At 42.2% G+C, this 24695-nt stretch overlaps 1 long non-coding RNA gene across 1 annotated transcript; it reads left to right on the top strand.

The window, feature by feature from the left end:
- Positions 1 to 4305: 4305 nt before the first annotated feature.
- LOC311135651 lies at positions 4306 to 19866 on the top strand. Its single transcript, XR_014613798.1, has 3 exons — positions 4306 to 4440; positions 19112 to 19308; positions 19433 to 19866. It is a non-coding gene; the product is annotated as an uncharacterized lncRNA (long non-coding RNA).
- Positions 19867 to 24695: the final 4829 nt, after the last annotated feature.

Below are 24695 nucleotides of genomic sequence, written 5' to 3'. Positions count from 1 at the left end.
TGCAGAATTGTCAATAATCAATATAAGACAAAACTAGAGCCTGCAGAATTTGCTTTTTGGAGTGTGGTGTCAAAAATGCAGAGCATCATGGACAGACCTCTCCCCATCTTTACAACCATTGAATCTATATGTTTTGACTATGACAGTTTACAATCTAAGGTAACGCCATTCATTACCAGATTCAGCTTAGGTCTAGAACTTAGGGAAGGATTTATACCAAATACAATGTTTTAGTTTTAGAGATGTTCAGGTCCAGTTTATTACTGGCCACCCATTCCAAAACAGACTGCAACTCTTTGTTAAGTGTTTCAGTGACTTCATTAGCTGTGGTTGCTGATGTGTATATGGTTGAATCATCAGCATACATGGACACACATGCTTTGTTTAATGCCAGTGGCAGGTCATTGGTAAAAATAGAAAAGAGTAGAGGGCCTAGAGAACTGCCCTGCACTACACCACACTTTACATGTTTGACATTAGAGAACCTTCCATTAAAGAAAACCCTTTGAGTTCTATTAGATAGATAGCTCTGAATCCACAATATGGCAGAGGTTGAAAAGCCATAACACATACGTTTTTTCAAAACAGGATATGGTCAATAATATCAAAGGCTGCACTATAGTCTAACAGTACAGCTCCCACAATCTTTTTATTATCAATTTCTTTCAACCAATCATCAGTAATTTGTGTCAGAGCAGTACATGTTGAGTGCCCTTCTCTATAAGCATGCTGAAAGTCTGTTGTTAATTTGTTTACAGAGAAATAGCATTGTATTTGGTCAAACACCATTTTTTCAAACAGTTTGCTAAGAGCTGGCAGAAAGCTTATAGGTCTGCTGTTAGAACCAGTAAAGGCCGATTAACCACCCTAGGGTAGCGGAATTACTTTGGCTTCCCTCCAGGCCTGAGGACAAATACTTTCCTCTAGGCTCAGATTAAAGATATGACAGATAGGAACAGCTATAGAGTCAGCTACCATCCTCAGTTGCTTTCCATCTAAGTTGTAAATGCCAGGAGGTTTGTCATTATTGATCGATAACAATTATTTTTCCACCTCTCCCACACTAACTTCACAAAATTCTAACTTGCAATGCTTTTCTTTCATTATTTGTTTTTTTTATGCATGAATACGATGGCTTACTGTTCGTTGTTGCCATTTCCTGCCTAAGTTTGCCCACTTTTCCAATGAAGTAATCATTCAAATAATTGGCAACATCAAATGGTTTTGTGATGAATAAGCCATCTGATTCGATGAAAGATGGAGTTCAATTTGTCTTTCTGCCCATAATTTCATTTAAAGTACTCCAAAGTTTTTTTTCCATCATTCTTTATATCATTGATCTTGACTTCATAATACAGTTTCTTCTTCTTTCTGTTGAGTTTAGTCACATAATTTCTCAATATTATGCAGTAAGTCAGCCAGTCAAAGCAAATCAAACTTTATTTGTCACATGCGCCGAATAGAACAGGTGTAGACCTTACCGTGAAATGCTTACTTACAAGTCCTTAACCAAGCTACACCACTTCTATGCTCGCTTCGAGGCAAGCAACACTTAAGCATGCATGAGAGCACCAGCTGTTCCGGATGACTATGTGATGACGCTCTCCGTAGCCGATGTGAGTAAGACTTTTAAGCAGGTCAACATTCACAAGGCCGCAGGGCCTAACGGATTACCAGGACGTGTACTCCGAGCATGTGCTGACCAGCTGGCAAGTGTCTTCACTGACATTTTCAACATGTCCCCGACTGAGTCTGTAATACCAACATGTTTCAAGCAGACCACCATAGTCCCCGTGCCCAAGGACACTAAGATAACCTGCCTAAATGACTACCGACCCGTAGCACTGACGTCTGTAGCCATGAAGTGCTTTCAAAAGCTGGTCATGGCTCACATCAACACCATTATCCCAGAAACCCTAGACCCACTCCAATTTGCATACCGCCCCAGCAGATCCACAGATGATGCAATCTCTATTGCACGCTACACTGCCCTTTCCCACCTGGACAAGAGGAACACCTGGCACGACTCCAACACCATCATTAAGTTTGCTGACGACACAACAGTGGTAGGCCTGATCACCGACAACGATGAGACAGCCTATAGGGAGGAGGTCAGAGACCTGGCCGTGTGGTGCCAGGATAACAACCTCTCCCTCAACGTGACCAAGACAAAGGAGATGATTGTGGACTACAGGAAAAAAAAGAGGACTGAGCACGCCCCCATTCTCATCGACGGGGCTGTAGTGGAACAGGTTGAGAGCTTCAAGTTCCTTGGTGTCCACATCACCAACGAACTATCATGGTCCAAACACACCAAGAGAGTCGTGAAGAGGGCACGACAAAGCCTATTCCCCCTCAGGAGACTGAAAAGATTTGGCATGGGTCCTCAGATCCTCAAAAAGTTATACAGCTGCACCATCGAGAGCATCCTGACTGGTTGCATCACCGCCTGGTATGGCAACTGCTCGGCCTCCGACCGCAAGGCACTACAGAGGGTAGTGCGTACGGCCCAGTACATCACTGGGGCCAAGCTTCCTGCCATCCAGGACCTCTATACCAGGCGGTGTCAGAGGAAGGCCCTCAAAATTGTCAAAGACTCCAGCCACCCTAGTCATAGACTGTTCTCTCTGCTACCGCACGGCAAGTGGTACCGGAGCGTCAAGTCTAGGTCCAAAAGGCTTCTCAACAGCTTCTACCCCCAAGCCATAAGACTCTTGAACAGCTAATCATGGCTACCCGGACCACTTGCACTGGTACCCCCCTGTATATAGCCTCCCTACTGTTATTTTATTTTACTTCTGCTCTTTTTTTCTCAACACTTTTTTGTTGTTGTTGTTTTATTTTACTTTTTTATAAAAAAATTAATGCATTGTTGGTTAAGGGCTGTAAGTAAGCATTTCACGGTAATGTCTACACCTGTTGTATTCGGCGCATGTGGCAAATACAATTTGATTTGATTTGATTTGAACAATGCAGTTCAAGAATGAAATAACACATATAGAAACATGTAGTAACCAAAAAAGTGTTAAACAAATCAAAATATATTTTAAATGTGAGATTCTTCAAATAGCCACCCTTTGCCTTGATGACAGCTTTGCACACTCTTGTCATTCTCTCAACCAGCTTCACCTGGAATACTTTTCCAACAGTCTTGAAGGAGTTCCCACATATGCTGAGAACTTGTTGGCTGCTTTTCCTTCACTCTGCCGTCCGACTCATCCCAAATCATCTGATGCAGCACTCCATCACTCTCCTTCTTGGTAAAAAAGCCCTTACACATCCTGGAGGTGTGGTGGGTCATTGTCCTGTTGAAAGACTAAGTGCAAACCAGATGTGATGGCGTATCGCTGCAGAATGCTGTGGTAGCCATGCTGGTTAATTGTGCCTTGAATTCTAAATAAATCACAGACAGTGTCGCCAGCAAAGCACCCCCACATCTTAACACCTCCTCCTTCATGCTTTACGGTTGGAAATACATATGCGGAGATCATCCGTTCACCCACACCGCGTCTCACAAAGACACGGCAGTTGGAACCAAAAATCTCAAATTTGGACTGCAGACCAAAGGACACATTTCCACCGGTCTAATGTCCATTGCTCGTGTTTCTTGGCCCAAGCAAGTCTCTTCTTCTTATTGGTGTCCTTTAGTAGTGGTTTCTTTGCAGCAATTCGACCATGGCGGCCTGATTCACACAGTCTCCTCTGAACAGTTGATGTTGAGATGTGTCTGTTACTTGAACTCTGTGAAGCATTTATTTGGGCTGCAATTTCGGAGGCTGGTAACTCTATTGAACTTATCCTCTGCATTCCTGTGGTGGTCCGCATGAGAGCCAGTTTCATCATAGCACTTCATGGTTTTTGCGACTGCACTTGAAGAAACTTTCAAAGTTCTTGAAATGTTTCGTATTGACTGACCTTCATGTCTTAAAATAAGGATGGATTGTTTCCATATGTGTTATTTCATAGTTTTGATGTCTTCACTATTATTCTGCAATGTAGAAAATAGTACAAATAAAGAAAAACCCTAGAATGAGTAGGTGTTCTAAAACTTTTGACTGATAGTGTATTTCCATTAATATGTTATTAACATATCATATGTGACATAAACATTTAGAATTTACTCACTAAACAGAAATGCGAGTGTTTCTGCATCTCACCGGTAGAAACAGGCCAGCTTCATTTCCTGGTTGTAAGCAAACCACTACATCCAGAATTCATAGCGATTTCAGGACGTGGAGGACCACCCGTGGAGGTGTATCCAATTGATGTGAGAAATATCAAAATGTCTGTGTTTGTAGCCAGGACTATCAGCCGGATTTCGAAACGGAACTGAATTCTCAACTGATGGACATTGAAAAGTGATGCTATTCTATCGATTTTACCCTTAACTTCAAAGAAGAAGCTATTCGATCAGCCCAGCAGAAAAGAAGTCCAGCTGAGGTAATGTAGCTAACGTTACCTAGCTAGCTAGCGAACTACATTTAATTTCATAATACCCTGGCTAGACATTCCAAAGCATATCAATGTAATTAGCCAGCTGCTGCCTGGAGTTGTGAGTTGTAACTTTGCAAACTAACATTAGCTTCATTAGGTTACATTAACTAACAGTTAGCTAGCTAGCAGAGGCTAATGTGACTGTCTTCTAGAGTACGATCCCATCAACATCTGCAGAGGCATCAACATCAATCTCAGCACCAGGAACTAGTGAAAGTCACCTTCTAAAATTTTACTAAAATGTACTACATCGTTGTTGTCATAGTTGGTGTGTTAACAAGTAGTCTACCAATTCTACTGTAGTTTTCTCTATATTATGGAGGCTTAGTTGATTGTTCAACCAAGGCTTGAAATATATGCTTGTCAACTACAGCAATTGTTTGGTTTGTTACCTGTAGCCTAATCAGAAAGGACAGTTACCTAGATCTGCTGACTTCTAATAATGGCGGATTGGTGGTTTCATAAGAGCTGTGGCTATGATCTTAGTTGATAACAGGGGAAAATAAGAGTATAGTGCCGAAGCACAGGGAAGCGAGTGTGTTATCTTAATGGGAAGTGAAGCAAAGGGACAAAGAGAATAAAAAGAGTATTAAAAACACCAGGGATAAAAAAGCAGTGTTGGAAAGAAGCAGAGTATGAAAGATACCATTAACTGAGGAATATAGAAACTTTTAGCTGAGATCACTTCAGAAATATTACTGACCCAACATCGTAACAGAGACACTGAACCAAAACATGAAGCTACAACAGCAATCTAGGATATAGGTTTTATGTTTTGTCTGCTAGTAAGAATAGAAGAGTTTCCAGGTTTTTAAATCTGATTCTACTACCTGCATCAGTTACCTGATGTGGAATAGAGTTCCATGTAGTCATGGCTCTATGTAGTGCTGTACGCCTCCCATAGTCTGTTCTGGACTTGGGGACTGTGAAGAGACCTCTGGTGGCATGTCTTGTGGGGTATGCATGGGTGTCTGAGCTGTGTGCTAGTTGTTTAAACAGACAGCTCGGTGCTTTCAACATGTCAATACCTCTCACAAATACAAGTAGTGATGAAGTCAATCTCTCCTCCACTTTGAGCCAGGAGAGATTGATGTTTGCTCTCTGTGTATATCCAAGGGCCAGCTGTGCTGCCCTGTTCTGAGCCAATTGCAATTTTCCTAAGTCCCTCTTTGTGGCACCTAACCACACGACTGCACAGTAGTCCAGGTGCGACAAAACTAGAGCCTGTAGGACCTGCCTTGTTGATAGTGCTGTTAAGAAGGTAGAGGAGCACTTTATTATGGACAGACTTCTCCCCGTCTTAGCTACTGTTGTATCAATATGTTTTGACCATGACAGTTTACAATCCAGAGTTACTCCAAGCAGTTTAGTCACCTCAACTTGCTCAATTTCCACATTATTTATTACAAGATTTAGTTGAGGTTTAGGGTTTAGTGAATTATTTTTTTCCAAATACACTGCTTTTAGTTTTTGAAATATTTAGGACTAACTTATTCCTTGTCAAACATTCTGAAACTAACTGCAGCTCTTTGTTAAGTGTTGCAGTCATTTCAGTCACTGTATTAGCTGATGTGTATAGTGTTGACTCATCCGCATACATAGACACGCTGGCTTTACTCAAAGCCAAAGGCATGTCGTTAGTAAAGATTGAAAAAAGTAAGGGGCCTAGACAGCTGCCCTGGCGAATTCCTGATTCTACCTGGAATATGTTGGAGAGGCTTCCATTAAAGAACACCCTCTGTGTTCTGTTAGACAGGTAACTCTTTATCCACAATATAGCAGGGGCTGTAAAGCCATAACACGTATGTTTTTCCAGCAGCAGACTATGATTGATAATCTCAAAAGCCGCACTTTTTATCATCAATTTCCCTCAGCCAATCATCAGCCATTTGTGTAAGTGCTGTGCTTGTTGAATGTCCTTCCCTATAAGTGTTCTGAAAGTCTGTTGTCAATTTGTTTACTGTAAAATAGCATTGTATCTGGTCAAACACAATTTTTCACAAAACTTTACTAAGGGTTGGTAACAGGCTGATATCCAAAGTGAACCCAAATTTGCCACAGGCATTACGATCGGGTCGAGTGCAGCTGCACTCCGAATTTATGATTACTTGAGTGTTACCAGCTGTGGGCATGTGGGCAGGATTGAAACAAACCCAACCTTCATTTACGTTGTGATGCAGTCACGACCACAAGTCTCACAAAACTCAGTGTTGGACGAGACTGACTTCATAACCAAAATTATCCTATTTACACTTTTTAGTAAATTTTGACAGTAGATTCAATGTTTCTGACTCATATCGATCCCACATAGACTGTTTTTTAAATGAGTTGGTTTTTAGTGGCAGTTCTTCTTTAAAGTTACTGTATACTGACATGACCAGGGCAACTGAACTTTAAAGAAAAATGCAAGTGTCCGCATAAGAGCGCAACACAACTCCAAACATGACAGATAAGAAGATACATAGCCCCTAGGCTATATGACTATAAAGAGACATGAGCCAACAAAAAACAACAACAGTAGAATGGAATAAGTTTCAAGAAATCTATGATGCATTTCATTTCGTTAGTTCTACCAGCTAATGTGAGATTTTTAGATTACGTAACATTTGAGGAAATATAACTTAAGGGCCTATGTATTTTCAATGTTTTGTTCACCTACAATCTAACCACAAAGCTGGCGATCTTTTCCCCTCTCTTTCTGGCTGCCCTCCCCCTTCCCTTCTAAGTTCACGTTCAAGTTTGTTATTTTGTCAAATACACATGATATACAGTGCAATGAAATACTTACTTGCTAGTTAACCTCTCGACAATGCAATAATAGAAAAAGTAAGTAGGTAAGTGAATAAAAAGAGTAATACAAATAAAATATTAATGAAATAATTTCACAAATGTAATAATGGGTAGTAAAAAAAAAAATACTATAAAAACAGACATGAGCCAAGCATGTTTACCTGTAGAATGGTATAGGTTATAAGACCTCTATGATTCATTTCATTTTGTCAGTTCCACCACCTCAACATTGCTCATTAATTTTAAACAGGGTAAAATATAATGTTGTAGTAAGGTTCTGCTTCAGTCCACAAGGGGGCACTGTGTCACTGTCAGAAGATATGTGCTTCAGTCTGAAAAATGTCGGTGGTCATTTACATTTTTAGTCATTTAGCAGACGCTCTTATCCAGAGCGACTTAGTTTTAGTGAGTGCATACATTTTTCATACTGGCTAGAATAGTTTTTGTCAAATTAATGTCAAAGTTGAAATATTTTGCATTTTAGCTAACCCTAACACTTTTCCTAACCTTAACCTAATTCTCCTAACCTGCTGCGTAAATTCTCCTAACCTGCTACGTAAAGTCAAATCTGACGTTAATTTGACAAAAGATGGAACCCTTCTTTCCATGACCCTCTTCTTTGGTAGCCAGCCAGTAGCTACCAAATCTGCAAGACAGCCAAGCTAGCTACAGAAACAAATCCAATAAAAATACACTCGCTGGTAATAAACACTTATCCTAAAATCATGACTTGTATCAACAACCTTAGCTTGCCCATTCACTAAATATACTGTTAAATAACTGACTGACACCCAATAGCTCAGGGATGTTGAGTGTAATGCTAGCTTATTAGCATTAGCCAATCCTTTTGCTGAGGGAGACTAGCTAGTTGTCTTCCACCAACCCTGCACAAACCTGTGGCTAACTCTGTTGCTGCTGCTGCACTTTGGCTTTCTGGCTGTTCTGCCCTCTCAACCTCATTCACTGCTGCCACAACCTGCTCGCTTTTTTTGCCACTCTTTTGGAAGAAGTTCCGAATATCCATATTTGCTCTGTGCTATGCTGCAGACTCTGACTGAGTGACAGGCGTTTTGCTGAGTGATGACATTGACATCTAACCAGTGCTGTAGGGGCAGGGGAAGGATCAAGGGATGTGAGCGGTCCACTGCGTTGTTAAATCTCGACCAATCACAGCAGGCACCATGTCACTCCAGGGACTTCTTGCAGTGCCTGCTACTGCCTAGCACAGTATATTGTGTTGTTTATTTTTGTGATAAAAATTGGTCAGTAATATTTAAAAAAAATACTGCATAGCGCAAGTGATGTGTGGTCTATACAGTATAAAAATATATATATGTACAGTGGGGAGAACAAGTATTTGATACACTGCAGATTTTGCAGGTTTTCCTACTTACAAAGCATGTAGAGGTCTGTAATTTTTTATCATAGGTACACTTCAACTGTGAGAGATGGAATCTAAAACAAAAATCCAGAAAATCACATTGTATGATTTTTAAGTAATTAATTTGCATTTTATTGCATGACATAAGTATTTGATCACCTACCAACCAGTAAGAATTCCGGCTCTCACAGACCTGTTCGTTTTTCTTTAAGAAGCCCTCCTGTTCTCCACTCATTACCTGTATTAACTGCACCTGTTTGAACTCGTTACCTGTATAAAAGACACCTGTCCACACACTCAATCAAACAGACTCCAACCTCTCCACAATGGCCAAGACCAGAGAGCTGTGTAAGGACATCAGGGATAAAATTGTAGACCTGCACAAGGCTGGGATGGGCTACAGGACAATCGGCAAGCAGCTTGGTGAGAAGGCAACAACTGTTGGCGCAATTATTAGAAAATGGAAGAAGTTCAAGATGACGGTCAATCACCCTCGGTCTGGGGCTCCATGCAAGATCTCACCTCGTGGGGCATCAATGATCATGAGGAAGGTGAGGGATCAGCCCAGAACTACACGGCAGGACCTAGTCAATGACCTGAAGAGAGCTGGGACCACAGTCTCAAAGAAAACCATTAGTAACACACTACGCCGTCATGGATTAAAATCCTGCAGCGCATGCAAGGTCCCCCTGCTCAAGCCAGCGCATGTCCAGGCCCGTCTGAAGTTTGCCAATGACCATCTGGATGATCCAGAGGAGGAATGGGAGAAGGTCATGTGGTCTGATGAGACAAAAATAGAGCTTTTTGGTCTAAACTCCACTCGCCGTGTTTGGAGGAAGAAGAAGGATGAGTACAACCCCAAGAACACCATCCCAACCGTGAAGCATGGAGGTGGAAACATCATTCTTTGGGGATGCTTTTCTGCAAAGGGGACAGGACGACTGCACCGTATTGAGGGGAGGATGGATGGGGCCATGTATCGCGAGATCTTGGCCAACAACCTCCTTCCCTCAGTAAGTGCATTGAAGATGGGTCGTGGCTAGGTCTTCCAGCATGACAACGACCCGAAAACACACAGCCAGGGCAACTAAGGAGTGGCTCCGTAAGAAGCATCTCAAGGTCCTGGAGTGGCCTAGCCAGTCTCCGGACCTGAACCCAATAGAAAATCTTTGGAGGGAGCTGAAAGTCCGTATTGCCCAGCGACAGCCCCGAAACCTGAAGGATCTGGAGAAGGTCTGTATGGAGGAGTGGGCCAAAATCCCTGCTGCAGTGTGTGCAAACCTGGTCAAGACCTACAGGAAACGTATGATCTCTGTAATTGCAAACAAAGGTTTCTGTACCAAATATTAAGTTCTGCTTTTCTGATGTATCAAATACTTATGTCATGCAATAAAATGCAAATTAATTACTTAAAAATCATACAATGTGATTTTCTGGAATTTTGTTTTTTAGATTCTGTCTCTCACAGTTGAAGTGTACCTATGATAAAAATTACAGACCTCTACATGCTTTGTAAGTAGGAAAACCTGCAAAATCGGCAGTGTATCAAATACTTGTTCTCCCCACTGTGTATATATATATATATATATATATAGTTCCAGTCAAAAGTTTGGACACACCTACTCATTCAAGGGTTTTTCTTAATATTTACTATTTTCTATTTTGTAGAATAATATTGAAGACATCAAAACTATGAAATAACACATATGGAATCATGTAGTAACCAAAAGTGTTAAACAAATCAAAATATATGTTATATTTTAGATTCTTCAAAGTAAACACCCTTTGCCTTAATGACAGCTTTGCACACTTCTGGCATTCTCTCAACCAGCTTCATGAGGAATGTTTTTCCAACAGTCTTGAAGGAGTTCCCACATATGCTGAGCACTCTGCGGTCCAACTCATTCCAAACCATCTCAATTGGGTTGAGGTCGGGTGATTGTGGAGGCCAGGTCATCTGATGCAGCACTCCATAACTCTCCTTGGTCAAATAGCCCTTACACAGCCTGGAGGTGTGTTGGGTCATTGTCCTGTTGAAAAACAAATGATAGTCCCACTAAGCCCAAACCAGATGGGATGGCATATCGCTGCAGAATGCTGTGGTAGCAATGCTGGTTAAGTGTGCCTTGAATTCTAAATAAATCACTGACAGTGTCACCAGCAAAGCACCCCCACACCATCACATCTCCTCATCCATACTTAACGGAGGGAACCACACATGCAGAGATCATGCATTCACCCACACCGCATCTCACAAAGACACGGCGGTTTTAACCAAAAATCTCCAATTTGGACTCCAGACCAAAGGACAAATTTCCACCGGTCTAATGTCCATTGCTCATGTTTCTTGGCCCAAGCAGGTCTCTTCTTCTTATTGGTGTCCTTTAGTAGTGGTTTTTTTTGCAGCAATTCGACAATGAAGGCCTGATTCACACAGTCCCCTCTGAACAGCTGATGTTGAGATGTGTCTGTTACTTGAACTCTGTGAAGCATTTATTTGGGCTACAATTTCTGAGGCTGGTAACTAATGAACTTATCCTCTGCAAAAGAGGTAACTCTGGGTCTTCCATTCCTGTGGCGGTCCGCATGAGAGCCAGTTTCATCATAGCGCTTGATGGTTTTTGCGACTGCACTTGAAGAAACTTTAAAAGTTCTTGACATTTTCCGTATTGACTGACCTTCATGTCTTAAAGTAATGATGGACTCATTTCTCCTTGCTTATTTGAGCTGTTCTTGCTATAATATGGACTTGGTATTTTACCAAATAGGGCAATCTTCTGTATACCCCCCCCTACCTTGTCACAACACAACTGATTGGCTCAAACACATTAAGAAGGAAATAAATTCCACAAATTAACTTTTAACAAGGCACACCTGTTAATTGAAATGCATTCCAGGTGACTACCTCATGAAGCTGGTTGAGAGAATGCCAAGAGTGTGCAAAGCTGTCATCAAGGCAAAGGGTGGCTATTTGAAGAATCTCAAATATAAAATATATTTTGATTTGTTTAACACTTTTTTGGTTAATACATGATTCCATATGTGTTATTTCATAGTTTTGATGTCCACTATTATTCTACAACGTAAAAAATTGTACAAATAAAGAAAAACCCTTGAATGAGTAGGTGTGTCCAAACTTTTGACTGGTAGTGTATCTCTGAAAAAAGCTACCAACATATGAATAAGACTTTTATAATAAAAAAAACATGATCAGCATTTGATGCACAATACGTTTGAACTCAGAACATAGTATTCCCTGATTTAAAAAAAAAAAAGTTTTGTATCCCGTCTTTCTATGTGTTTGCTTGTCAATGTTTTAAAGAGATAGAATAACTATTTCGTATGTTTTTATTTACCCCTTTATTTATCCAGGCGAGTCAATTAAGAACAAAGTCTTAGTTAGTTAGATGCTAGGATGGACTCAGTCTAATTCTCAGATAGCTAAATCAGGTGAAGCACCACTGACGCCAGAGTACAGGAGATTCATCTAAAACAAGGCAGCTCTGTCTTTTATTGATTAATGCTTATTTTTCGCTAATAACTGTCTTACAACGTCCGCATACAACTTTCTTTCCATGGGCTATTATTGGCTGTTATCTTCCGAATTACACTGAGGCAGACTTGAACCTGTTTTTCTCCTCTAAGGCCAGCAGGACAAAGGACAAGAAAGGGAAGGGAGCGGCGAAAACTGATTTTTCCCAAATGTCAAGTTTGTAACCATACATTTTAAAATCGCATTAGCCTGTTGTCCTCAGGATCTTTATGCAAATATGTTGTCATATCCTTGTCTTTTAGAACAGCATAGCTACTAGCGCCTTGATGCCTGTAGGTTCACCATTCCTAAGGTTTTGACCTTTCAATGTATTGTTTTGTGGTTGAACTGTGCCTCCAGAGACCCAGAGATCCTATCAGAGCTGTAGCCAAAGCTTTCCTCTCTCACCTGGGTTTACTCCATCTCACACTCAGCGTACTGACAGAGAATATATTGTATTTGTAATGAGCAATGTGGATAGTTTCCACATATAACATGTTTCACACAGCAGTGCCTGACACAGAATGACCTGCGGCGAGAGTCCATTCTGATGGACAGAGAAGGGGAGGGACGGTTATAGGACTGAGCAGGACTTGTAGGTGTTCGGCACAAATAGTCCCTTGACAGAAATAAAACAAGAGAACATATGCCAATTTTCAGCCACTGCCCTTCATGTGGATTTTGGCACTCAGGTTTGTAAATTGACAGGTGATAAGTTCACAGATATCCCACCTGACAGGCTGTGAGGGACAAAGAGAGGAATGACCCTTTGAACAGGTACCAATGGACCCAATGATGGCCTCCTCTAGGCTCCAGGCCATGGCAGGTACTCCATGGTGGGGGGTCACGTCGCTCTGGATGTAGAGACCCCACTCTAACACACACTCTGAGAGGCCAGTCAGCCTAACACACACTGACAGCTGTCATATGGTACATGGCATCATTAACACACAGACCACTAGATCTATGTCATCTTCCTTACAAGTCCCCTAAAACCAACGTGTACAGCAGGAGAGTGCCCCAAATTCATCATGACACACTTTCATCCTGAACAGGAGAGAATTAATCCTACTGAGGTTATTGCCCGGAGCAGAGGTGCCCGTCACTCAGGCCGAGAGAGAACATGTCAATAAAGGCCACTAGTTTCCTGATGAGATCTCATCCGTCTCCGTTACACCAGCAGGGACAGACCGTTGAGAGTGGGGGCACAGGGGGGAGGGGTGGGGGGGCAGATTTTTCAAAGGAGAAGGCCAGTAGCTCAAGGGCTTGGTGTCATTTAGATCCAATCACAATCCAGCACCCAATCAAAACTGACAGGTTGCATATGTTAAAAAGCCAATCTTCGCTGCCAGCCAAAGATCCCCAAAAATAACAAAACCACCATGTTTTTTTCTCTCTGACCTTTTGTTAATCTTATCTGTTCATCCATGAAAACATTTAGTTTGCCACAAGGCATGTTTGGTGGCCAAGCCGAGCGTTGGACAGTGTGGGAGAGTCTGCCCTGGGCCATCAGTGGCCATCTTGTGTCTGTCTCAGAAATGTCAGCATGCTCTATATGGGTGTCTGTCTGGGCTGAAAGGCTGCAGCAGCTGAGGCCCATCTGAGTCTGGTTGACCAACTCTGCATCTAAACCTGTGTTTGAAAGTAAAACCATTTTTAACTTCTTATAGAAACTATTACAAATAAGTACTCTAGTTTTATTTATTTATTTATTACATTTATTGGAACTCTATTGGAGGGATGCGACACCATTCTTCCACAAGAAATTCCATAATTTGGTGTTTTGTTGATGGCGGTGAAAAATGCTGTTTCAGGTGCCACTCCAGAATCTCCCATAAGTAGTGTTCAATTGGGTTGAGATCTGGTGACTGAGACACACACGCACGTACGCATGCGCACGTACACACCCTTTAAACTCCTATGCTCCTTTGAAACACCTCTTTCAAAGTCACTGAGAACTCTTCTTCTCGCAATGATGTTAATTGCTTAATTAACTCAGGAACCACACCTGTGTGGAAGCACCTGCTTTCAATATACTTTGTATCCCTCATTTACCAAAATACCTGCAAATCTGTGTACGAGAGCAATACACTTTTGTAGGTTTTACTCAAGTGTTGCCTTTATTTTGGCAGTTACCTATATATTGTGTGTGTCCCCAGAGCAGTGGCCTCTGTGTGTTTTGTGCCTTATCTGCAGCACCATGTCCCTGTTACACACAGCAGGCCAGGCCAACATTAGTGTCACTGACCTGTCAATCACCCTGGAAGGACAACCAGGTCATCACCTGTGGGATGCAACCCTCCCTATGCTTGTGATAAGACAATGGTCATGTGCATGATTTTAGCATGTAAATCTTGGTGGGGCAAACTAAAAAAACATTTTTTTGATGCATGCCAGCAAAGCCACAACACAACACTAAACAATACATTAATTGCACTCTAACGGTGTCCACAAACTGTTAGGGCCTACATAAAGCTGTCCCAACAGCAGAGTACCAAAAGCAGTCCCAACACCTTACCACTGCTACACATGGCTATCAGCAGAGTCTTGTCTGGCAGCGAAACAACAGTTATTTCAGCCTCATTTACTGCCTTTAAAAAAACCATAGCTGATATGGCTGACTTGCTTAAACAAATGTGGTTTCTACTGACAATTGAGATGTACAAACTATGGCATAAGGGGACGACGAGCTGATAAGAGGCAATCCGTAATTTCGATTAAGACATTAATGAGCGAGCTTGGACGGAAGTAGTCAATATAACAATTTGTTCAGCACTTTTGAAATGTACAGCTACAGTATTCAGAACATGGGCCGTTCTTACAGTATTCTCCCAGAACACAAAGTCAGAACCGTAGGATAAATAAACGGGGCATATAAGCAGACAATGAAGGCTCTTACAATATTCGATGATTACATTCCTCTAAAAAAGGCTATTGGCTACATGTGCACCACCAAGTCAGAACAGTAGGGGAAACAGGACCAAATTAAGAGGGGAAACAGGACCAGATCATTAGGGTGAGGCACATGGGCTACCAACAACTTACTATACAACATACACTTAGTATTACTTTCTTAGCTACAGTATACATATCTCCCTGGCATATTACATCATTTATGCAACAGCATACAATACATTTTTGGACTCACCTTGTTGTGCTGTGCTCACTTGAACAGGAAGGTGGCGTGGCGGTCCTTTGTGGGCAAATTTTGTCATGAAACTTGGTCATCAAAGTCTGGCATTCTCTGGATTTATGGTGCTTTCCAGACAACTGGGAACTCGGGGAAAAAAAACAAGGTCGAATCATGATGCCGTCAGTGATCTTCAGGTCGGAGCTCTAGAAAGAGGCCCGAGTTCCCGACTTACAATTCCGAGTTGGGTGACTGTTCAAAACGTATTTTCCCAGTCGGAGCTAGTTTTTTTCCAGAGTTCCCAGTTGTCTTGAACTCACTGAAATCATATTTCCCAGTTCCGAGTTAACAGTTGTTTTGAGTGCGGCAGAAATCTTGCTGGATTGACATAATTCGGGCTCTGCCCCACCTGCCCTGAATGACGGGTCGCCACTGATGAGGAATATGTACCTGCTGAGAATATAGATGTTGGATGTAAAGTGAGGATATGTAAGCCTTTACCGGTGAAATAATCCCTTTGAGTTCTTGTGCACTGTGGTACATCTTGTCAAATCATAACAGATAAACTCAACCCACTGACACTTGACTTGGCACCATTATTATGAAAGGGTAAGAATCCTTTGTCTGGAGACTGTTATCACAGGACACAGGGTACAGAAAACTGTCAATAACAGCTTGTGGCATTTGGGCCATGGGGAGGGATTGACAACGGCCAGGGATACATGTCTAAAATAATGGGCATTAATATGGAGTTGGTCCCCCCTTTGCTGCTATAACAGACTCCACTCTTCTGGGAAGGCTTTCCACTTGATGTTGGAACATTGCTGCGGGGACTTGCTTCCATTCAAGAGCATTAGTGAGGTCGGGCACTGATGTTGGACGATTAGGCCTGGCTCGCAGTCGGCGTTCCAATTCATCCCAAAGGCGTTCGATGTGGTTGAGGTCAGGGCTCTGTGCAGGCCAGTCAAGTTCTTCCACACCGATCTCGACAAACCATTTCTATATGTACCTCGCTTTGTGCACGGGGGCATTGTCATGCTGAAACAGGAAAGGGCCTTCCCCAAACTGTTGCCACAAAGTTGGTAGCATAAAATCGTCTAGAATGTCATTGTATGCTGTAGCGTTAACATTTCCCTTCACTGGAACTAAGGGGCCTAGACTGAACCATGAAAAACAACCCCAGACCATTATTCCTCATCCACCAAACTTTACAGTTGGCACTATGTATTGGGGCAGGTAGCGTTCTCCTGGAATCAGCCAAACCCAGATTTGTCTGTCGGACTGCCAGATGGTGAAGTGTGATTCATCACTCCAGAGAACGTGTTTTCACTGCTCCAGTCCAATGGCGGTGAGCTTTACACCACTGCAGCCGACGCTTGGCATTGCGCATCGTGATCTTAGGCTTGTGTGTGGCTGCTCGGCCATGGAAACCCATTTCATTAAGCTCCTGATGAACAGTTATTGTGCTGACGTTGCGTCCAGAGGCAGTTTGGATCTCGGTAGTGAGTGTTGCAACTGAGGACAGATGATATTTAGGTTCTATGTGTTTCAGCACTCTGCGGTCTCGTTCTGTGAGATTGTGTGGCCTATCACTTCGCAGCTGAGCCGTTATTGCTCATAGACATTTCCACTTCACAATAACAGAACTTACAGTTGACCGGGGCAGCACTAGCAGGGCAGAAATTTTACGAACTGACTTGTTGGAAAGGTGGCGTCCTAAGACGGTGCCATGTTGAAAGTCACTGAGCTCTTCAGTAAGGCCATTCTACTGACAATGTTTGTCCATGGAGATTTCATGGCTGTGTGCTCGATTTTATACACCTGTCAGCAACAACTGTGGCTGAAATAGCCGCATCCACTAATTTGAAGGGGTGTCCACATACATTTGTACAGTGCATTCAGAAATTATTCAGACCCCTGAACTTTTTCCACATTTTGTTAAGTTACAGCCTTATTCTAAAATGGATAAAACATTTAAAAATTGCTCCGTTCATCGTTCCCTCGATCCTGACTAGCCTCCCAGTCCCTGCCGCTAAAAAACATCCCCACAGCATGATGCTGCCACCACCATGCTTCACTGTAGGGATGGTGCCTGGTTTCCTCCCGATGTGACGCTTGGCATTCAGGCCAAAGAGTTCAATCTTGGTTTCATCAGACCAGAGAATCCTGTTTCTCATGGTCTGAGAGTCCTTTAGGTGCCTTTTGGCAAACTCCTAGCGGGCTGACTTCTGTCTGGCCACTCTACCATAAAGGCCTGATTGGTGGAGTGCTGCAGCAATGGTTGTCCTTCTGGAAGTTTCTCCCATCTCCACAGAGGAACTCTGGAGCTCTGTCAGAGTGACCATCGGGTTCTTGGTCACCTCCCTGACCAAGGCCCTTCTCCCACGATTTCTCAGTTTGGCCCGGCGGCCAGCTCTAGGAAGAGTCTTGGTGCTTCCAAACTTCTTCCATTGAAGAATGATGGAGGCCACTGTGTTTTTGGGGACCTTCAATGCTGCAGAAGGTTTTTGGTACTATTCCCCAGATCTGTGCCTCGACACAAACCTGTCTCTGAGCTCTACGGACAATTCCTTCGACCTCATGGCTTGGTTTTTTTTCTCTGACATGCACTGTCAACTGTGGGACCTTACATAGACACGTGTGTGCCCTTCCAAATCATGTCCAATCAATTGAATTTACCACAGGTGGGCTCCATTCAAGAAACAAAATGTGGAAAAAGTCAAGGGGTCTGAATACTATAGTGTATGTATTGCTCTGAGCTTTCTTCTATCAGCTGCATGCCTGACCATGACTTGTCTGTAGAACTTTTCTCATCTATTTTTATACCTCTGGCAGATTATATATTGTTTTCTTGGTTTTATAACTTAATTTTTAGTGCCATTTATTTCAATTTGCTCTGCTAACTTTAGTAGCAAGTAGCTAGCTAGCCAGCTACCAGAGTGCAGTTTTTTCCACCAGAATGGCTAGCCAACGCTAATGACAATGTTGTGGATTTTTTGTTGAAGAACCCCTTTCATTTCCCACATCAGATTCAAGCTGCTGGGAAAAAGCTGCATCGATCATGTAATGGACGAAGGTCTGCGTATTCAAACTGCGCAACACAAGGAGACAGGGATACTGCATTTTTGGGCATGTAAGAGTTGGCTTTTAGGGGGCAAGGGCACTGTCTTCTCTGGGATGTCGAAATCAATTCAGAAGGATTTGATAGCTTCCATCACATCATCCATTAAAAGTAAGTTTAAAAGAGAGGTTGACGCTGCACATTTTATCGCATGGAAAGTTTCTAGTTTTTTTATTTTTTTATTTAACCTTTATTTAACCAGGTAAGCCAGTTGAGAACAAGTTCTCATTTACAACTGTGATAAAAACAACAACAACACAGAGTTACACATGGGATAAAACAAAACATACAGTCAATAACACAATAGATGAGCACTCTGTGTTTGACTGTGAATTCTGAGGTGTCTATCTTTAATTTTATGGAGAAACTTGTTGCACAAACCTATGATGGTGCTGCTGTAATAGAATGTATCTGCTATTTGTATTCACAGGTAAGTCCCCTCCTGTTGCCTGATTTTAAGAGGGGATGATCACTCCACGCTACTACCGGTGTCACCTCTCTCTGGATATGAACTGAAGCCATGTCTCATGTTCCCTCTCATCCACTGGCGCATTGAATGTTCCCTCTCCAAGCACAAATACAATCACATTATTACACATCAATGTGATTTTATTCCTTTCTTGGACTAACTCTTTTGTCTGTGTTGTTTTTTTGTCTTCCCAGTCAAATCCTTACCTGCCCTCAGTGGAAGAGTTGAGCTCTTCTCCAACACCATCCATCCATGATAAGCCTGTCCTGCACTGAAGCCTAGCATCTGAACACCTCAACCTCTGTTCTGCACTGAAGTCAAGCCTCTGAACACCTCAATTCATACCTTATACCCTCATTCAATCACTGCTGTGATCCTTTCCCAACACTGTGTAAGTAGCCCTCTCATGTTTGGATAAATACCATAGTAGACCAGCAACTAACACAATCTAATTATTACACATACACTAGAAACAGCTTCCTAATATTGAGTTGCACCCCCTTTTGCTCTACTAGGTGTCAAAAGCGTTACACAGGGATGCTGGCCCGTCTTGACTACAATGCGTCCCATAGCTGTGTAAAGTTGGCTGGATGTCCTTTGGGTGATGGACCATTCTTGATACACACGGAAAACGGTTGAGCATAAAAACCCAGCAGTGTTGCAGTTCTTGACACAAACCGGTGCGCCTCGCACCTACTGCCATACCCCATTCAAAGGCACTTACATTTTTTGTCTTGCTCATTCACCCTCTGAATGGCACACATTTTTTATTTTTTTATTTTACCTTTATTTAACTAGGCAAGTCAGTTAAGAACAAATTCTTATTTACAATGACGGCCTACACCGGCCAAACCCGGACGACGCTGGGCCAATTGTGCGCCCATACACATACATACACAATCCATGTCTCAATTGTCTCAAGGCTTAAAAATGCACCTTTAACCTGTCTCCTCCCCTTCATCTACACTGATTTTGAAGTGGATGTAACAAGTTACATCAATAAAGGATCATAGCTTTCACCTGGTCAGTCTGTCATGGAGTTTTTTTTATTGTTTTGTATACATTTACCTACAGTCATTTAGCAGACGCTCTTATCCAGAGCGACTTACAGTTAGTGAGTGCATACATTTTTTTTCATACTGGCCCCCCGTGGGAATCGAACCCACAACCCTGGCGTTGCAAGCGCCATGCTCTACCAACTGAGCTACACGGGGCCCATATACATAAATGATTTTACTCCTTGCTTGGACTAACTCGTTCTTAGCTCTTTTGTCTGAGTTGTGCTATTGTCCTGACCTGACCTGCCCTCAGTGGAAGAGATGAGCTCTTTTCCGACATCATCGATCCATGATGAGCCTGTCCTACACTGAAGCCTCTGAACACCTCAACCCCCGCCTGCACTAAAGTCAAGCCTCTGAATAGCTCATCTCATGCCTCATACCCTCATTCAATCACTGCTGTGATCCCTTCCCAACACTGTAAGTAACCCTCTCATTCCCATTCCCCATAAAATGTTACTATAAATGTCTTTATTAAATGTTTTAGGTTAAAATCATTTGTCTTTGACCATTTTTTAAAACACACTTTGTCTTCTCCATGCAGTCCGTGCCTATACCGTGGGTATCCCATCCTACATTTTCAAGTCACCATCCTCCACTGATTTATGGGGATTGATGTGTATACAGGGCTCATCTGTTAAAGAGACCTTGGACTCAGCATGACTCCCTATCAAAATAAAGGTTACAAAATAAATAATAACAATAATAACTGCATCCAAGTGGAAAGGAGGAAAATCAAAGCCTTTTCCCCAGAGGTAGCAGGCCTGTCACACCGCACAACTCTGGTTGTCAAGGTGAACGACTTGAGAGTGTCAATCATCTGGCCTTGTCCCCACGGTGACAGAGGCAGTCAGGAGAGCCCTTAACGTTCTCTGACAGGTAGGCTGAAAAACAACAGCAAAAATATGTGCTAAATTTTTTACGCTTCACAAACACAAGAGACGCAGAGATTATGGGAAAAACACTTGAATGTATTTTTCTTATGATGTACCCAAAAGCCTGATTGCATTTTAATTATGGAGCTTATTGCAAATGTCTAGTTGTAATAACAAATTATACTCTATTTGTGAAATACCAAACTGATGTACTTTCAGGCATGGCCCCAGTAGCTCCTCCTTTAGTCTATGCAAACAAAAGTATACTGCCTGCAGTACTGAGGTGGTGCTTTGCAGTGAGTGTGGCATACTGTATGACTACCTGCATAAGCAGGCGGGAATTATTAAGGAATGCAATACTCTTGTTCTTGGTTACATGCCTATCAAAAATGTTATCCTCATTATGATTACAATAACATTTTGTCACCAATGAAATTGCAGAACTTGAAACTACATCCTTCCCAACATTATCACCCCATCGGTTGTCTGACTTCTCTTTTTGATTATCATAGTTATTTTAATTTTAAAATGTTCAGTATTGAGACCAGGGCCATAAATTAAATGGAACTTAAGGAAAGTTATCCTCAGCATTTAGACGAGCAAACTTCTGATATTTGAAGCACAGTAGAAAACATTATAATCTAGTTTTTTGGAGTTTTGCTTTACAGAACATAAACCGAGAGGTCTCCCAACAACATTTGACATTGGATAAAATGGTACAGTAATTTGTTTAAAAATATACAGTACCAGTCAAAAGTTGACACACCTACTCATTCAAGGGTTTTATTTATTTTTTACTATTTTCTACATTGTAGAATAATAGTGAAGACATCAAAACTATGAAATAACACATTTGGAATCACGTAGAACCAAAAAAGTGTTAAACAAATCAAAATATATTTTATATTTGAGATTCTTCAAAGTAGCCACCCTTTGCCTAGATGACAGCTTTGCACACTCTTGGCATTCTCTCAACCAGCTTCATGAGGTAGTCACCTGGAATCCATTTCAATTAACAGATGTGCCTTGTTAAAAGTTAATTTGTGGAATTTCTTTCCTTCTTAATGCGTTTGAGCCAATCAGTTGTGTTGTGACAAGGTAGGGGTGGTATACAGAAGATAGCCCTATTTGGTAAAAGACCAAGTCCATATTATGTCAAGAACAGCTGAAATAAGCAAGGAGAAATGAGTCCATCATTACTTTAAGACATGAAGGTCAGTCAATACGGAACTTTGAACGTTTTTTTAAGTGCAGTCGCAAAAACCATGAAGCGCTATGATGAAACGGGCTCTCATGAGGACCGCCACAGGAAGGACGACCCAGAGTTACCTCTGCTGCAGAGGATAAGTTCATTAGAGTTAACTGCACCTCAGATTGCAGTTTAAATAAATGCTTCACAGAGTTCAAGTAACAGACACATCTCAACATCAACTGTTCAGAGGAGACTGCGTGAATCAGGCCTTCATGGTCAAATTGCTGCAAAGAAACCACTACTAAAGGACACCAATAAGAAGAAGAGACTTGCTTGGGCTAAGAAACACAAGCAATGGACATTAAACCGGTGGAAATCTGTCCTTTGGTCAGATGACTCCAAATGTGAGATTTTTGGTTCCAACCGCCGTGTCTTTGTGAGACGCAGAGTAGGTGAACAGATGATCTCCGCATGTGTGGTTCCCACCGTGAAGCATGGGGGAGGAGGTGTGATGGTGCTTTGCTGGTGACACTGTCAGTGATTTATTTAGAATTCAAGGCACACTTAACCAGCATGGCTACCACAGCATTCTGCAGCGATACGCCATCCCATCTGGACTTTATTTGTTTTTCAACAGGACAATGACCCAAAACACACCTCCAGGCTGTGTAAAGGCTATTTGACCAAGCATCAGATGACCTGGCCTCCACAATCCCCCGACCTCAACCCAATTAAGATGGTTTGGGATGAGTTGGACCGGAAAGTGAATGAAAAGCAGCCAACAAGTGCTCAGCATGTGGGAACTATTTCAAGGCTGTTGGAAAAGCATTCCTCATGAAGCTGGTTGAGAGAATGCCAAGAGTTTGTAAATATGTCATCAAGGCAAAGGGTGGCTACTTTGAAGAATCTTAAATATAAAATGTATTTTGATTTGTTTAACACTTTTGGTTACTACATGATTCCATATGTGTTATTATTCTACAATGTAGAAAATAGTAAAAATAAATAAAAACCCTTGAATGAGTAGGTGTGTCCAAACTTTTGACTGGTACTGTATATATATACTGCAACCTGGTTTTAAATTACATATGAACAACTATAAACTGGATGGTTCGAGCCATGAATGCTGATTGGCTGAAAGCCGTGGTATATCAGATCGTAAACCACAGGTATGACAAAACATTTATTTGTACTGCTCTAATTATGTTGGTAACCAGTTTATAATAGCAATAAGGCACCTCTGGGGTTTGTGATATATTCCAATATACCACGGCTAAGGGCTGTTCTTATGCACAACGCCTCCTCGGGCCTTATTGCTTAATTATATTACAGGAAAGGCTAAAGGGGTTCTCACACTATAGTTTGTAGTTCAGCATTTACCAGGGTTTTGTTATAGTATTTGACATTACATTTAGGCCTATATTAATCATAAAAACTCCTTTTGGAATTCTGAGAAATAATACGTCAACTGTTTCGAACCGGGGCGAACCAGCCATCTGGCATTTCAGGCAAATGCCAGATGTGCTGTTCCATTTATAGCCTAGTGGGCCTGTCTAACTCTTTTTTGTTGTTGTTGTACAAAATGATCATTCTATGGCTAATAATGGGGGCCTCGAGGAAATAAATGGGCCGGTGTGTTAGAAATGCCAGGGACGACATGAGTTTATCATCCATGAGACCCATTTCATCTCCTCCAGCCATAGGCATGGACACGGACAGGGTGACCTGGAGATAAAGACTGAGGTTGCAGGGCCCTCCCAGCCCATCGGTGGCATCCAGAACCTCTCCTATGCCTTTGTGCCTGGGTATAAGGTAATTGACAGGTCACCAATCAAAAGACGCCATGATGAGTCTGATAATGAATAGGAAACGTTTCAAAGACAACAGCCTCTTCTTATGAACTCACAGGTACTTAGTTCAGCCAAACAAACCTGACAGAGGTTCCTGTAAATGACATGTTCAGATATACCAAATACGATATAGCAGATAAAACGGAATTGTTTATTTATCTATTTTTCTTCATTATCCAGAGAAGTGGGCCAAGCGGTCACCGAATCCTGAAAAGAGCCATCAGTGATGGAGGCGGTGAAAGACCATGGTCATATTTATGACATGGAGACTGTAGAAAACCAGTACAGTTACTCCTGAACACTTTATTACTCTGCAGAGGTAATGGGGGGGAATGGACTTCCCATTGTTTACAGGACACTGCACCCCAACTTTCACACCTGTGCTTCTGGAACAGTCTGTTGCTGTGTCATGTGACCTGGTCAGTCAATCAGCAAACCCCTAACCTAATGTAGCAGGCATAAGAGAAATGCCTGAGCCGAGTTAACACATCCGGTTTTCAGCGGAAAAGGAAGCTAGGTTGAATATAGCTGTATCCCTGGAACCCGGAACATTCAGTTGTTGGCTAGCAAACCCCCAACACTATCTCTGGGCTCCTCAGTCTCTCTCTGCAGCTCCAAGAGGCAACAGCGAGTTGACCAACCTCTTGGCTATAGATCAGCACTATGAGGACTCACCTGTGGCCCTCTCACCCCATGGACACTTCCCACTCTGGACATTCTCTACTGCAGGGTTTCCCAAACTCAGTCATGGGGCCCCACCTGGGTGCTCATTTTGGTTTTTGCCCTAGCACTACACACCTGGT

Source organism: Coregonus lavaretus (genome assembly GCF_964263955.1).
Source record: "Coregonus lavaretus genome assembly, chromosome: 10".
In the NCBI taxonomy this organism is placed as follows: domain Eukaryota; kingdom Metazoa; phylum Chordata; class Actinopteri; order Salmoniformes; family Salmonidae; genus Coregonus; species Coregonus lavaretus.
This window is presented reverse-complemented; position numbering and strand designations above follow the sequence as displayed.